Genomic DNA, 13,835 nt, shown 5'->3' with positions numbered 1-13,835 from the left:
CCAGAAAACTCAAACCAAACATTATGTTTGAGGTGAATTTTTGACTTTATATAAAAAAATATGTAAAAAATTAAAAAAAAAAATAAAATTTTTGACTTTTTAATATAGATTATAAATTTTTTATTTTTTTAATAATTTTTTGACTTTTTAAATAAAATATTAACTTATCAAATGAGACCTAAATGGTTCAAACTAATTTGTTATAACCAAGGCCGTGGTGGAGTGGAAAGGTCCACACACACGGGAGCATGGCTTGATTTTTAGGGATTTGTTTTCGGTGTTAAAAGTTTGTGCATTCTTCTTTTGTTCATGCGGTGAGTTTTTTCTTTTGAATTAGATTAGGAGTTGTTTGGTGTGATATAAATAAGTATTTTTTTTAATTTTTTATGAGATATGAGTTAGATATAGTTTGAGTTTAAAATGATGTGATATAAAGATGATGTGACTTAAATAAGATAATATAAATTAAATATAATAATAAATTTTTAATTTTTTTTAGATTATAATAAACAATATCTAAATTTAATTGGCAATTAATTATTTCGAAATGGGACAAACGTTGTGATACCTCACAAAACAACATTTTTATTTGTTCAAAAAAACTAATTTGTTATAGAGATTTTAATAGTTTGAGCAGATTTTTTTATTATTATTATTTTTTTGATTAAGAAAAAAAGAGGTTCTAAGGTGTCATCACGACCTCCGGAGGCTCAGGCCCGGTGCTCCAAATCTACTTGATTTAACCCAACCCATAGGAAGGGACCCACCATCGAAGCACCAGTGGAGCGCCTCATCTGCCCTAACCATGGTCAAGTTTCGATTGGAGTACAGCGCCCGATGCTCCAAATCTACCTGATTTAACCCAACTCATAGGAAGGGATCCACTACCGAAGCACCAGTGGAGCGTCTCATCTGCCCTAACCATGGCCAAGTTTCAATCGGAGTAGAGCGTCTGGTGCTCCAAATCTACCTAATTTAACCCAACCCATAGGAAGGAACCCACCATCGAGGCACCAGTAGAGCGCCTCATTTGCCCTAACCATGACCAAGTTTCGATCGAAGTACAGCGCGAGATCTCAGAAGAAAGCCCTTGAAAAATCTAAAAATTTTTGCACCTCTAAAAGTCGAATTTGACTCATGGCTGTGAGAAGGCAAGGCCTTCGCCACTGGGCCATCACCTCCGTGATATAGTTTGAGCAGATTGAGATGCATTTTTTTTATTTATCTATGTTTGGATAAATGGTAAATAAAAGGTTACTCATTCAATTAGATGTACCAACATCCACGAAAAGATGATATTATACTTGTATGTTGTATGTATTAAGAAAATGACATTTTCTTTAGTAATTGTTATTATGTATAAAATATGAAAGTTAGATTTTTATTTTTATTTAAAAAATAGAGATTACAATTTTTCAGGGTAAATTATAAATACATTATTTGAAATTTACTTAAATTACAAATTATCTCATGTAATTTTGAAAATTATATTATGCCTCATAAGACTTCTAATTTCATAACAAATAAATCATTTTATTAATAAATCATCAAGTTAATTAACAGTTTTTAATAATGTTAAAATTTTATTTCAATTAATAATTCAGATAATTTTATTATTGTATAGATGAACAGTTAAAAATTTTACTTTTTCAATTAATTCTGTTAAATAAAAAATTTTAACAGGAAGATATTTGTAATTTCTTAAATCACAAAGGATAATTCATATTTTAAGTAAATATCAAGTAATGTATTTATAATTTATCTAAAATTTTAGGATTGAAATAGTAAATAATTATTAAAAAAATAATTTTTAAAAAAAGATTAAAACAGTAAAATTCAAATTGCTAAATTGACCTGTGTCTATCTGTCAATTCATATGACTCACTTAGTGCGCATTCATTAAAAAAAAAAAGCGAATTAATATTGTTGAATTGATTTAAGATTAGACGAATGATAAATGAGAGATTACTTGACCTGATTCGATTAGCAGACACACACACATAGTGGAGGAGAGAAGTAGCTATCCAATGGCAGAAGAGGGGTTGGTGGTGGGGGCCCATAGACAATTTTGTATGTTGGGCTGGGCCCAGTGGTGGTGCCCACCACTGTTGGTTCTTTGCACTACACGTCTTTTCAAAGAAGAGCTCTCTCTCTCTCTCTCTCGGATCAATCACTGTATTAACCCAACACCCTCGGATCGGATTTGGATTTGATGAATCATGAGTTTTTTTTTTGTTTTTTTTTTTAAATCAACACTACTCATAGCGCGTGTGATACACATGAAAAATAATTTAGCAAGTTTGGTTTTAGTTTTGTGAATTTAATTTTTTTGAAAATTGATTTTTTTTTTAATGACTATTTTTAAAATTTTCAGTAATTTTTTTTATATTTTTTAGATATACCTTACTTAAATATATCTAAATAGTAAAATATTTTTAAAAAAATATTTAAAAAATTAATAAATATGAAAAATGTATTAGATTTTTATATATTTTTTTTATATTTTTGGTATTTAGTAAATTTTTTTTAAAAAAAATTCACAAATATTATATTTTTTAAGTGTATTTATGTTAATTGTGTCTAAAAATTAAAAAAAATCATTTAAAACAAAAAAATATGAAAAATAAAAAATAAAATTTTCTAAAAAATATTTTTTAGAAACCAAAACCAAACAAGCTGAGTGTTGTTTGGTTTTTTGAGAAAAACATTTTAAAATTTTGTTTGATTAAAAAATTTTAAAATCAATTTCAAAATCAATTTTTTTTCTACCACATATAAATCAATCATTTTTTTCTCTTCTCTTTCATTCCCTCATATTCTACATATCAATTAATTATTTTTTCTCACATCCATCTATTCAACTACAAAAAAAAATGACAAACTTCACTTTACCCCCTTATAATTTGATCCATATGTGAATAATCCCCCCATCATTTCAAAATAACCACATAACTCTCTTATGGTCTGTGGACCAGAGTGCACTACTAATTTTTGTAACCAAAGTGCACTGTAGTTTGTAACAAAAATTATAAGGGTTGTTTTGGGTAACCTTGTTAACACAATTTTTTTTTAATCTTTTTATCTTTTTTAAATCATATCATTTTTTTTATTTTTTTATAAATCATTTTATAAAAAATCAAAAAATATATTTATTCAACTCATTCAAATAACTCCTAAATTGACCTAAACCTATATATACACACACATATATATATATATACACACCGTAAACTCCTCAATCTTCTTCCTTTCTCTCTATTATACACCTCTACATTTACAAATAATGGCGGAGTCAGAAAAATAGTTTAGAAGGAGCATTTGTTAATTAAAATTTTAAATTTTTTTTCCTTATAATCAATAACAATAGATAATAATTTTTAGATTAATATTATGCCCCAAATCTTAAATATTTAATATAAAATTTTAAAAAATTTTGTTTTTACAAATGACCTTGTGAAAAATCAGAATTGGAAATATGTAGTGTTACTTGTAACTACTATATTATAGACAATGCAAAAGCGTCATGTATGTCTTATAAGAGCATCCCTAGCAGTACCCTTATATTACCTTTTTAGCCAAAATAAGGAGTTATGTTGTCAAAAAACAGTCCTAACAGTTCCCTTATCCAACCCCCAAAAAATAAGTGTTGCTACAATCACTTCCTATTTGTAGGGAGTCACTGTAACTCCCTCATATTGATAAATTCTTATTTTATTGCAGCAAAAGGCGCGAAGGGAAACTAGAGAGTGCCAAAACTCAGCCAAAGACTCTCATAAGAATCTCTTTCACTGGTGTAGATCGCTCTTTCTCGCCATCATCATCACCAAAGGCAATTTTTTGTATGTATTTTCTTTGTGTTGTTCCCAATCTAAACCCTACTTCTTCTATTCTATTTCATGCCCAAAACAACTGAAGAACAACAAACAGAACAATAGCAACACAGCAAGCAAACACAGCAGCTAGACAAGGGACGACCAGCCGGACATCCAATCGGATGACATCAAAACTGCTTTGTTTATACAAAACTGCTCTGTTTAATTGGTTCTATTTATACAAAATTGAGAGAGTAGCCACATTATTGGATTAACTCAGATATTTAGATCAAGGCAGATAATAGGAAGCAGGGAATATATGCACTGTTGTGTCTTAATCTAGGTGTTTAAAGGCCAACTTCATGCAGGTTTACATATTCCCCTGATTAGTAAACTTACACTCTTTACCTCTGGGCTGAGACCAAAAACTAGATTTAAGTTTGACACTGTCAATTTGGGTTGAGTTTGCAACAAGACAATACGGAATTACTAGCGTACAGTTTTTTTGTTTTGTTTTGTCTTTCTTCTTTTTGTGTGTATGTGTGTGTGTGTGTACGCGTGTGTTTTGGAGGTGAGAAGTGGGAAGTGTAGTTGATCTAAAATGCATTGATCTCCTCCTCCGTAAGGCCATCATCTTCTCCGGCATTTTCCTCCCAACCAAGAGAACGAAGGAATGCAGCCTCTTCCTCATCTGGATAAATTGCTCCATTATGTCCAATTAATTAAATTTATTATTTTAATATAATAGATAAAGAATAGAAAGTTTGTTGGGGGAAACAAATAAAAAAATAATTCCTAAAATAGGGAATGAATTTTTTAATAATATTTTAGAATAAAATTTAAGTAAACTGCTGGGATGCTCTAATAGATTATATAATAATATATAAATAATACTGATACCATATTATCATCAATATATAATATCACTAATCAGTAGTAAAATAACGCATAGAAGGTCAATCACACTTGTTAAATATAATTAACAATTCAATAATTTCTCATTTGCGTAGTGGAGTTAACTATGTTTACATGTAAGTGATGATTTGATATTACTGTTGCACTAAATTTTTTTAATAATGTAGTTTGTTGTAAAATTTTCATTTTCAATCAAAAGAACCATCATTATTTTCATAAATTGAAAAATATCATTAAGAAATCATTCTAAATATTATTTCTATATAATTTTTTTATTGGTTAATTATTTTCCTTATATGCACACAAAAAAAAAAAAAATTGCAAAACCTAAGAGGGGGCACGTGTCCCCTAGTCCTTTCATAGCTCTACCACTATTTACACACACTACTCGCCAAAACACTTGAACAACTTGGCTATGATTAGCGATGTAAATCCAGCCCATGTCGGGCCTCGTGGGCTCTCGCCAAAATTTGGGCCCGGTCCGGCCGGGTCGGCCCACGGGGAAAAATTAGGCTCAGGCCCAAGGGTATTTGGGTCTTGGGTGGGCCGGCCCGATGGGTTTGGGCCTGGTCTCAACTTGGACGAGCCTGATCATTTTTTTTTATTTTTTAAAATTTTTTTCTACCATAATTTTATTATTTTCCATTAAAAAATACATTGGGCCTCAGGTGGGTCGGGCCCTAAGTGGGCCTTAAGCGGGCCAATGGGCTGGGCCACGGGCCGGGCTTCAAAACGATAGCCCCAGGCCCTAGCCCAAGGGCTCAAGCTGGGCTCGGGCCTAGGCCCAAATAGGCCGGATCCATCTCGAGCTACGGGCCATTTTTACACTCTTAACTATGATTTTTCCCAGTCCAAAGCCAACTTTAATTACGTGTCTATTTTTTTTCTTTTACCATTTCGTGAAAAAGGTTACTTTCAGATATATATATTTATTAAAATTTATTTAAATATACATTAAAGTATATAATTAAAAAAAAAGGAACAAAATAATTTAAACTAAAGTAATCAAATAAAAAGTAAATAAATGTAACAAAAAATCATTTAAATGTCATTCTTCTTACATTTTTAGTTATAAAATTACTAATCTAATTCACATAAACCAACTTATAAGTTAAATCATTTTCGATGGGTAAAATTGTTAATCCATTTAATATTTCATTTGATATAGTTGAGTAAAGTAAGATTTAATCAATTTTAATTTTAAAAGAGTAACTGTAAGTAATATAATCAATTGTATTCTATATATAATCTATACATTTGAAAAATAGTCATTCAATAATTTCAAAATTTTTTTATTTCTTCCGATAAAAAATAATTATCTATTAGTTTTAAATAATTTATCATATCAATCATTTATTAGTTTTAAACCATAACTAAATTTTGTTGATAGCTTTTAAATTCTAGTAAAAAAAATTTAGGCTAATATAATAATTAAAAAAATTATGAAACCTTTCTTTTAATCAAATTTTCGGAACCTAATACGGCAGCTTCTCCGGCTTGTTCAAGTCAATTGCTGCAGTACTGCCTAAATATGAGTTGAATTTGGAACTAAGCTTTTCCAATGCTTTTTTTGGCCTTTTTGAGGACGAGATTAAAGCAGTTATTCGATTTTTAATCTCTTTTAAGTTTTTTTTTTTTTTTTTTTTTACATATTTTTAAAAAAATAATTAAAAAATGAACTTTTAACTATCTTTCAAAACGATTTTCTAGTTTTTACACGTTTTGTTTCTTTTTGATGGATACTATCTTTCAAAACGATTTTCTAGTTTTTTCACGTTTTGTTTCTTTTTGATGGATTATTATGTTATGTTGGAAAAATAGTTTAATATAGGCATATTTTTAGTTCAAATTTGAGTAGGTCCCAAACATCTTTTGGGATGAATCCGAAGAGGTGAAATGTTCTTTGCCGCGTGATAAGTCACACGGTAAAGACGGAACGTCAAAATCATTTATGAGTGAATGGGAAGTTGACATCATTTTCGAGTCTAACATTAATTTTTTAGATAAAATTCATTTGAATTTTTTCAATAAAAATTATTGTAGGAATTTAATTTAATTCTAAATTTATTTTTTGGTTTCCTTAAGTAGTTTCTTAAAAATGATTAAACTATTCAAATAGTTATATATATATATATATTTCAATAGTTTAAATAAATTAAGTTCCATCGGGTTTTATTATTCCACCAATTGCTCCAACGGTACTATTTTCAATTAATTTGGAAAATATGTTCCAAGTTGGAACGGTCAAATCAAATGTTTGAATTAGTGGTGCACTCGTTCAATCCATACTACACTTGTTCATTACATGTTTTGTACCTATTCGGATCATTTTGTTTGCCTATAAATACAAAACATTTCCAGCAGTTTTGTTCATGAAAAACAGTCTGAAAAATACTCCTTTGCTGTCCAACGTTGTTTTGTTTTGCGTTATTCTACATTTTAGTTTTAGAATAAATTTTAGAGAGTTAAAACACAAGTTTGATTCGTCGAACAAATTGTTTTGAGTGCTACTACAATTTGTGAAGATCATTGTATCTTGGGAGATAGACGTCACTCAACCGTAAGCACCGTAGCAGGGCGAATCTGTCTTAAGGACAGAGTGTCACACACTCGACTTGGTCTTTAATTATTGCTACGGTTCAACAAAATAAATTCTGTAAGTTAAGATTGTTGGAACAATCTTCTGTGTAAATAAAATAAATTCAAACAATTCAAACAAAATAAAACAAAATTTAATTTGTAGAACCGAATTAATAATTCAAAAACCAAGTCGAGTGTGTGACACTCTGTCCTTAAGACAGATTCGTTTCGCTACGGTGCTTACGGTTGAATGACGTCTATCTCCCAGGATACAATGATCTTAACCAATTTGTAGTAGCACTCCAAAACAAATTGTTCGGCGAACCAAACCTGTGTTCTAACTCTCTGAATATTTATTCCTAAAATTATATATGAAGAATAATGCACTAAAAGGAAATGGACAGCAAAAGGACAAAATCAGACTATTTTTCGGATCCCAACACTGCTGGAATGAATTGTATTTATAGGCAAACAAAATGATCCGAACAGGTACAAAACATGTAATGAACAGGTGTAGTATGGACTGAACAGGTGTACCACTAATATAAACATTTGATTTGACCGTTCCAACTTGGAACATATTTTCCAAATTAATTGAAAATAGTATCGTTGGAGCCGTTGGTAGAATAGTCAAACCTGATGGAACTTAATTTATTTAAACTATTGAAATATATATATATATATTAAATTATTTACATATGTATGTATATAACTATTTGAATAGTTTAATCATTTTTAGGAAACCAATTAAGGAAACCAAAAAATAAATTTAGAATTAAATTAAATTCCCACAATAATTTTTATTGAAAAAATTCAAATGAATTTTATCTAAAAAATTAATGTTAGACTCGAAAACGATGTCAACTTCCCATTTACTCATAAATGGTTTTGACGTTCCGTCTTCACCGTGTGACTTGCCACGCGGCAAAGAACACTTCACCTGTTCGGACCCGTCCCAAAATACGTTTGGGGCCCACTCAATTTTGAGCTAAGAAATATGCCTATATTAAACCATTTTTTCTAACAATCCCCCACATGAATGGAATTTGACGGAGAGAAAATGCAACAACATGATCTAAATACAGAGAGTACAGAAATTGGAAATATTCTGCAAAGGATAGGTAGCTTTTGGCTTTGAACCTTCCCTTGTGAGACACTATCGAATTTACTAGCTAACCAGTGAACATGATGTCTTGAACTGTTCAGCCGTTTTTGTAAACCAAGACAATAGAACTCACACAGTATATTCCCAGACACAATTTAGTTCTCACTATTGTGTTCATTTTGGCCCTGAACAACCTGGCCTTTCATGAGTGCTCTAAAGATTTGTAGCCCTTCACAAATCTTATAAAACCAACCCAATTCATACTCACATAGGTGATTCTTATGAAGAGTATCCTGCCGTACTCCACTAGGTATACTTAGATATAAGAATCATTAAAATTTTACTTAACCTCAAACGCTGCAGCATCACTATTTCATCAAAGAAATGGGTAGAAGTTAGACTCCCCAATGATCCTTCTGAGTCATTCACAACTCGGTTGTCCCTTTGAACCTAGATGTTGGGATCTCCAGTCAACTAGGTTGGGTTGCCGTTGTGATAACTCTTATTTAATAGGTTTAAGTCCCATTCCCTTCGATGAATTCTCAACTAACTCTCTTACTAACCCTTTGGTTCGTGGATCCGCTATGTTGTCTTTAGACTTAACATATTCTATGGAAATAATTCTATTAGAGAGTAGTTGTCGCACGGTGTTATGTCGACGACAAATATGTCGTGACTGACCGTTATACATATGACTCTGTGCCCTACCAATTGCTGATTGACTATCACAATGTATGCATATAGCAGGCACCGATTTTGGCCAAATTAAAATATCTTCAAGGAAATGGTGACACCATTTTGCCTCTTCTCTTGCTTTGTCTAAAGCTATGAATTCTAATTCCATAGTAGACCTAGCAATGCAAGTCTGTTTGGAAGATTTCCAAGATACAGCCGCCCCACCAAAAGTAAAGACATACCCACTGGTGGACTTCGAGTCTCTAGTATCCGATATCCAATTTGCATCACAGTATCCTTCAAGTACTGCTGGATATTTAGTATAATTTAGCCCAGTATTACGAGTAAATCGGAGATACCTTAGAATCCTTATAATTGCTTTCCAGTGTTCTACTCCCGGATTACTCTTATACCTACTTAATTTACTCACTGCATAAGCTATATCCGGACGAGTGCAGTTCATCAAGTACATTAAGCTTCTAATAATTTGGGCATACTCTAATCGAGAAATACTTTCATGTACATTCTTAGAAAGATACAAATTAACATCTACAGGAGTTCTAGCAAGATGATCATCATCTTTGCTAAATTTGTCAAGTATTTTCTCAATGTAATGAGATTGTGACAAAGCATATCCTTCTGATGTTTTGGTAATTTTCATACCAAGAATTACATCAGCAATGCCCATGTCCTTCATGTCAAAATGTTTATTCAATATTTTCTTAGTAGTTTTAATCATGTCATTATTACTACCTATGATGAGCATATCATCTACATAAAGACATACAATGACATAACCTCTGTCAGTGTTTTTAATATAAACACATTTGTCACACTCATTAATTTTAAATCCATTTTACATCATTGCCTTGTCAAATTTCTCATGCCATTGCTTTGACGCTTGTTTTAAACCATATAATGATTTAACCAATTTACACACTTTCTTTTCTTTTCCTGGAATAGAAAAATCTTCTGGTTGTTCCATGTAAATTTCTTCATTTAACTCACCATTTAAAAAAGCGGTTTTCACATCCATTTGATGAATTTCTAGATTATATAGAGATGCAATGGCAATTAGCATTCTAATGGATGTTATCCTAGTAACCGGTGAGTATATGTCAAAGTAATCAAGACCTTCTTTTTGTCTAAATCCTTTGACCACAAGTCTTGCTTTGTATTTGTCAATTGATCCATCCGCTTTCAATTTTCTTTTGAAAATCCACTTGTACCCAAGAGGTTTACAACTTGGTGGCAAATCCACCAATTCCCAAGTGTGATTTTGCAAGATGGATTCAACTTCACTATTGACAGCTTCTTTCCATAAACGAGCTTCAGGACTGGACATAGCTTTTTTAAAAGTTAAAGGCTCATTTTCTAACAAAAATATTAGGAAATTTAGACCAAAAGATTTTGAGGTTCTAGCACGTTTACTACGCCTAGGTTCCTCTTCCTCATTTTGATCTAACTCTTGTTCTTGATCATTTTCTTGATCCTGACTAGTAATAGCATCATGAGATCTTTTATTGTTACTAGTTTCCTGTCTAGTCTTATTTGGAAATACATGTTCAAAGAATGATGCATTCCTTGACTCAATACTAGTATTTACATGCATTTCGGTATGTTTTGATTTATGAATCAAAAACCGATATGCACTACTATTCTTAGCATATCTTAGTCTTTTTAGGACTAGGAATAGCCACTTTAGCCAAACACCCCCACACTTTTAAGTATTTGTAGGATAGTATTCTTTCATGCCACAATTCATAAGGTGTTTGATTTATTTTCTTTCAGCGTATTTTATTTAAAATATAATTAGCAGAAAGTATTGCTTCCCCCCACAAGTTCTGAGGTAATCCAGAACTGATTAACATGGCATTCATCATTTCTTTTAAAGTCCTATTTTTCCTTTCAGCAATTCCATTTTGTTGAGGTGAGTAAAGAGCGGTGGTTTGATGAATTATTCCATATTCTTTACAAAATTCACCAAATGGTGATTCATATTCACCACCTCTATCACTTCTAAGTATACTGATTTTCTTACCAAGTTGATTTTTAACTTCATTCTTATATTGAATGAAAGTTTCCAAAACTTCATCCTTGGTACGAATTAAATAAACATAACTATATTTAGTATAGTCATCTATAAAAGTGATTACATACTTTTTCCCACCTCTGGTTTGAATTGATTTAAAATCACAGAAGTCACTATGAATGAATTCAAGTGGTTCCGTACTTCTTTCAATTGAATGAAAATGAGTTTTAGATAATTTTGCCTCAACACAAATTTCACATTTATGATTTGAATCAATGTCAAATTTAGGTAAACATTCCATATTAATTAATCTACGCAAAGATCCATAATTAACATGTCCTAGTCTACCATGCCATAAATTTGAAGACTCAAGCAAGTAAGAAGAAGACGTAGTATTATTAATAACTGATGATACAACGGTTATTACATTTAACTTGAAAAGGCCATTAGACATGTAACATTTTCCTACATACATCCCATTCTTAGTAAGTACAAATTTATCACTCTCAAATACTAGCTTAAATCCATTCTTACTCAACAGAGATCCGGAAACAAGATTCATGTGAATGTCCGGTACATGCAGCACATTGTTGAGAGTAAGTTCCTTTCCAGATGTCATCTTAAGTACAAATTTGAGTGGGCCCCAAACGTCTTTTGGGGTGGGTCCGAAGAGGTGAAGTATTTCTTGCCGCGTGGCAAGTCACACGGTGAAGACGGAACGTCAAAACCATTTATGAATGAATGGGAAGTTGACGTCGTTTTCGGGTCTAACATTAATTTTTTAGATAAAATTCATTTGAAATTTGTACCTCTTCCATTATTTAAAGGTTCCTAAGTGGTTTCTTAAAATTTGTACCTCTTCCATTATTTATTATATATTCAAATAGTTTTATATATATATATATATATTCAAATAGTTTAATATATATATATTTTCAATTGGTTTAATAATAAAGGTTCAACACTGTTCTCTAACGGTTCACTTTTATTTCCAATTGGTTGAAAATTTGTCCACCAACTGACAACTTTTTCAAAATTGTTTGAATTTTGGTTTTCAAATGTGCTAACGGTCAAAACCTCTTTTTGAGTTCAAATTCTTTTGTACCTGTTCTGTCTAATAGCACATGTTCGAGCTGTGTAAATTTTGCCTATAAATAGAGCCATATTCCAGCAGTCTAAGGTAGGGATGGCAATTTGAAACCGGCCCGACGGGGATCCCCGATCCCGACCCCGATTTAAGCGGTTTTTCCCCGAAAAATACCCCCGACGGGGAGGTGGCGGTATTTGAAAATCAATCCCCGATCTGTCACAGGCCGGGGACGGTGATCAGTGTTTGATCCCCGGCCCGGCCCGATCCCCGTCCCCGCCCCCGTCCCCGGCCCCATCCCCGAATTTCCCCGAAGTGAAATTACTTTTATACCCTTTATATGTATATATATAATAAACCCCTTAATTATAATTTATATGCATATATATATATATATAATATGTGATATTCCTTTCGGACTCTACTCTCTCTCTGTTAACTCTACCGTTCTCTCTTTCCCCGAGTCCCCGACCCCATCTCTCTCTCCACCTCGTCTCTCTCTATTCTATCCTCCCTCTCTCTCTTTCAGTAGATCGAAGGGACAGTCGGCGTCGGAGGCGATAACGAAGGGACAGTCGGCGTCGGAGGCAGTCGACGTCGGAGGAAGCAGTCCGATCGTGTACAGGGGGAAGCGTCGGCATCGGAGGCAGATCTCAGATCTGTTTGTGATACAGATCTCTCTCTTTCTCTCGTCCACTCTCTCTCTCTCTCTCTCTCTCTCTGTGACACAGATCTCAGATCTGTTTTTGTGTCCATTTTTTAATCTGTTTGTGTATCTATCTGTCCATTTTTTTAATTTTTTGTTTGTAATCTGTTGATGTTTTTGTTGATATGTTGATGTTGGTGTTGATGATTCGGTTGACGATGATGATAATTCTCTTCTTGTTGTTGTTGATGATGGGGGTGTTGAAACAGATTTGGGGGCGGGGAATTTTCGGGGTCGGGGAAACCCGATCCCCGGTAGGGGCGGGGATGGGGAGGATGGTAGGTTCCCCGTCGGGGATCGGGGCCGGGGCCGGGGAGATTTTCACAATCGGGGATCGGGGACGGGGAGGGTGATCCCCGGCCCCGCCCCGCCCCGTTGCCATTCCTAGTCTAAGGGATGATTAAAAGAAAGAAATCAGTCTGATATTTGTCTCTTTGCTGTCCATTTTGTTCTAGTGCATTTATTCTTCATATATTAGTTTTAGATTAAATTTAAGAGAGTATAGAATACCGATTTGGTTCGCTGAACAATTTGTTTTGGAGTGCTACTACAAATTGGTTAAGATCATTGTATTCTGAGAGATAGACGCCACTCAACCGTAAGCACCGTAGCGGGGCGAATCTGTCTTAAGGACAGAGTGTCACACACTCGACTTGGTCTTTGAATTTTGAATTCAGTTCGATATATAAATTTGGTACGTTATTTATTTATTTATTTGGCTTTATTTTAATTTATTTTATTTATACAAAAGATTGTTCCAACAATCTTAATAAAAATTATTGTGGGAATTTAATTTAATTCTAAATTCAAATTTTGGGTTCCTGAGTGGTTTCCTAAAATTTGTAATTATGAGAATTTAATTTAATTCTAAATTTAAATTTTAGGTTCCTAAGTGGTTTCCTAAAATTTGTACCTCTTCAATT

Source organism: Camellia sinensis, chromosome 2, assembly GCF_055761805.1.
Source record: "Camellia sinensis isolate YWXY chromosome 2, ASM5576180v1, whole genome shotgun sequence".
In the NCBI taxonomy this organism is placed as follows: Eukaryota; Viridiplantae; Streptophyta; class Magnoliopsida; order Ericales; family Theaceae; genus Camellia; species Camellia sinensis.
The sequence above is the reverse complement of the archived record's forward strand: the minus strand, read 5'-3'. Positions refer to the sequence as shown.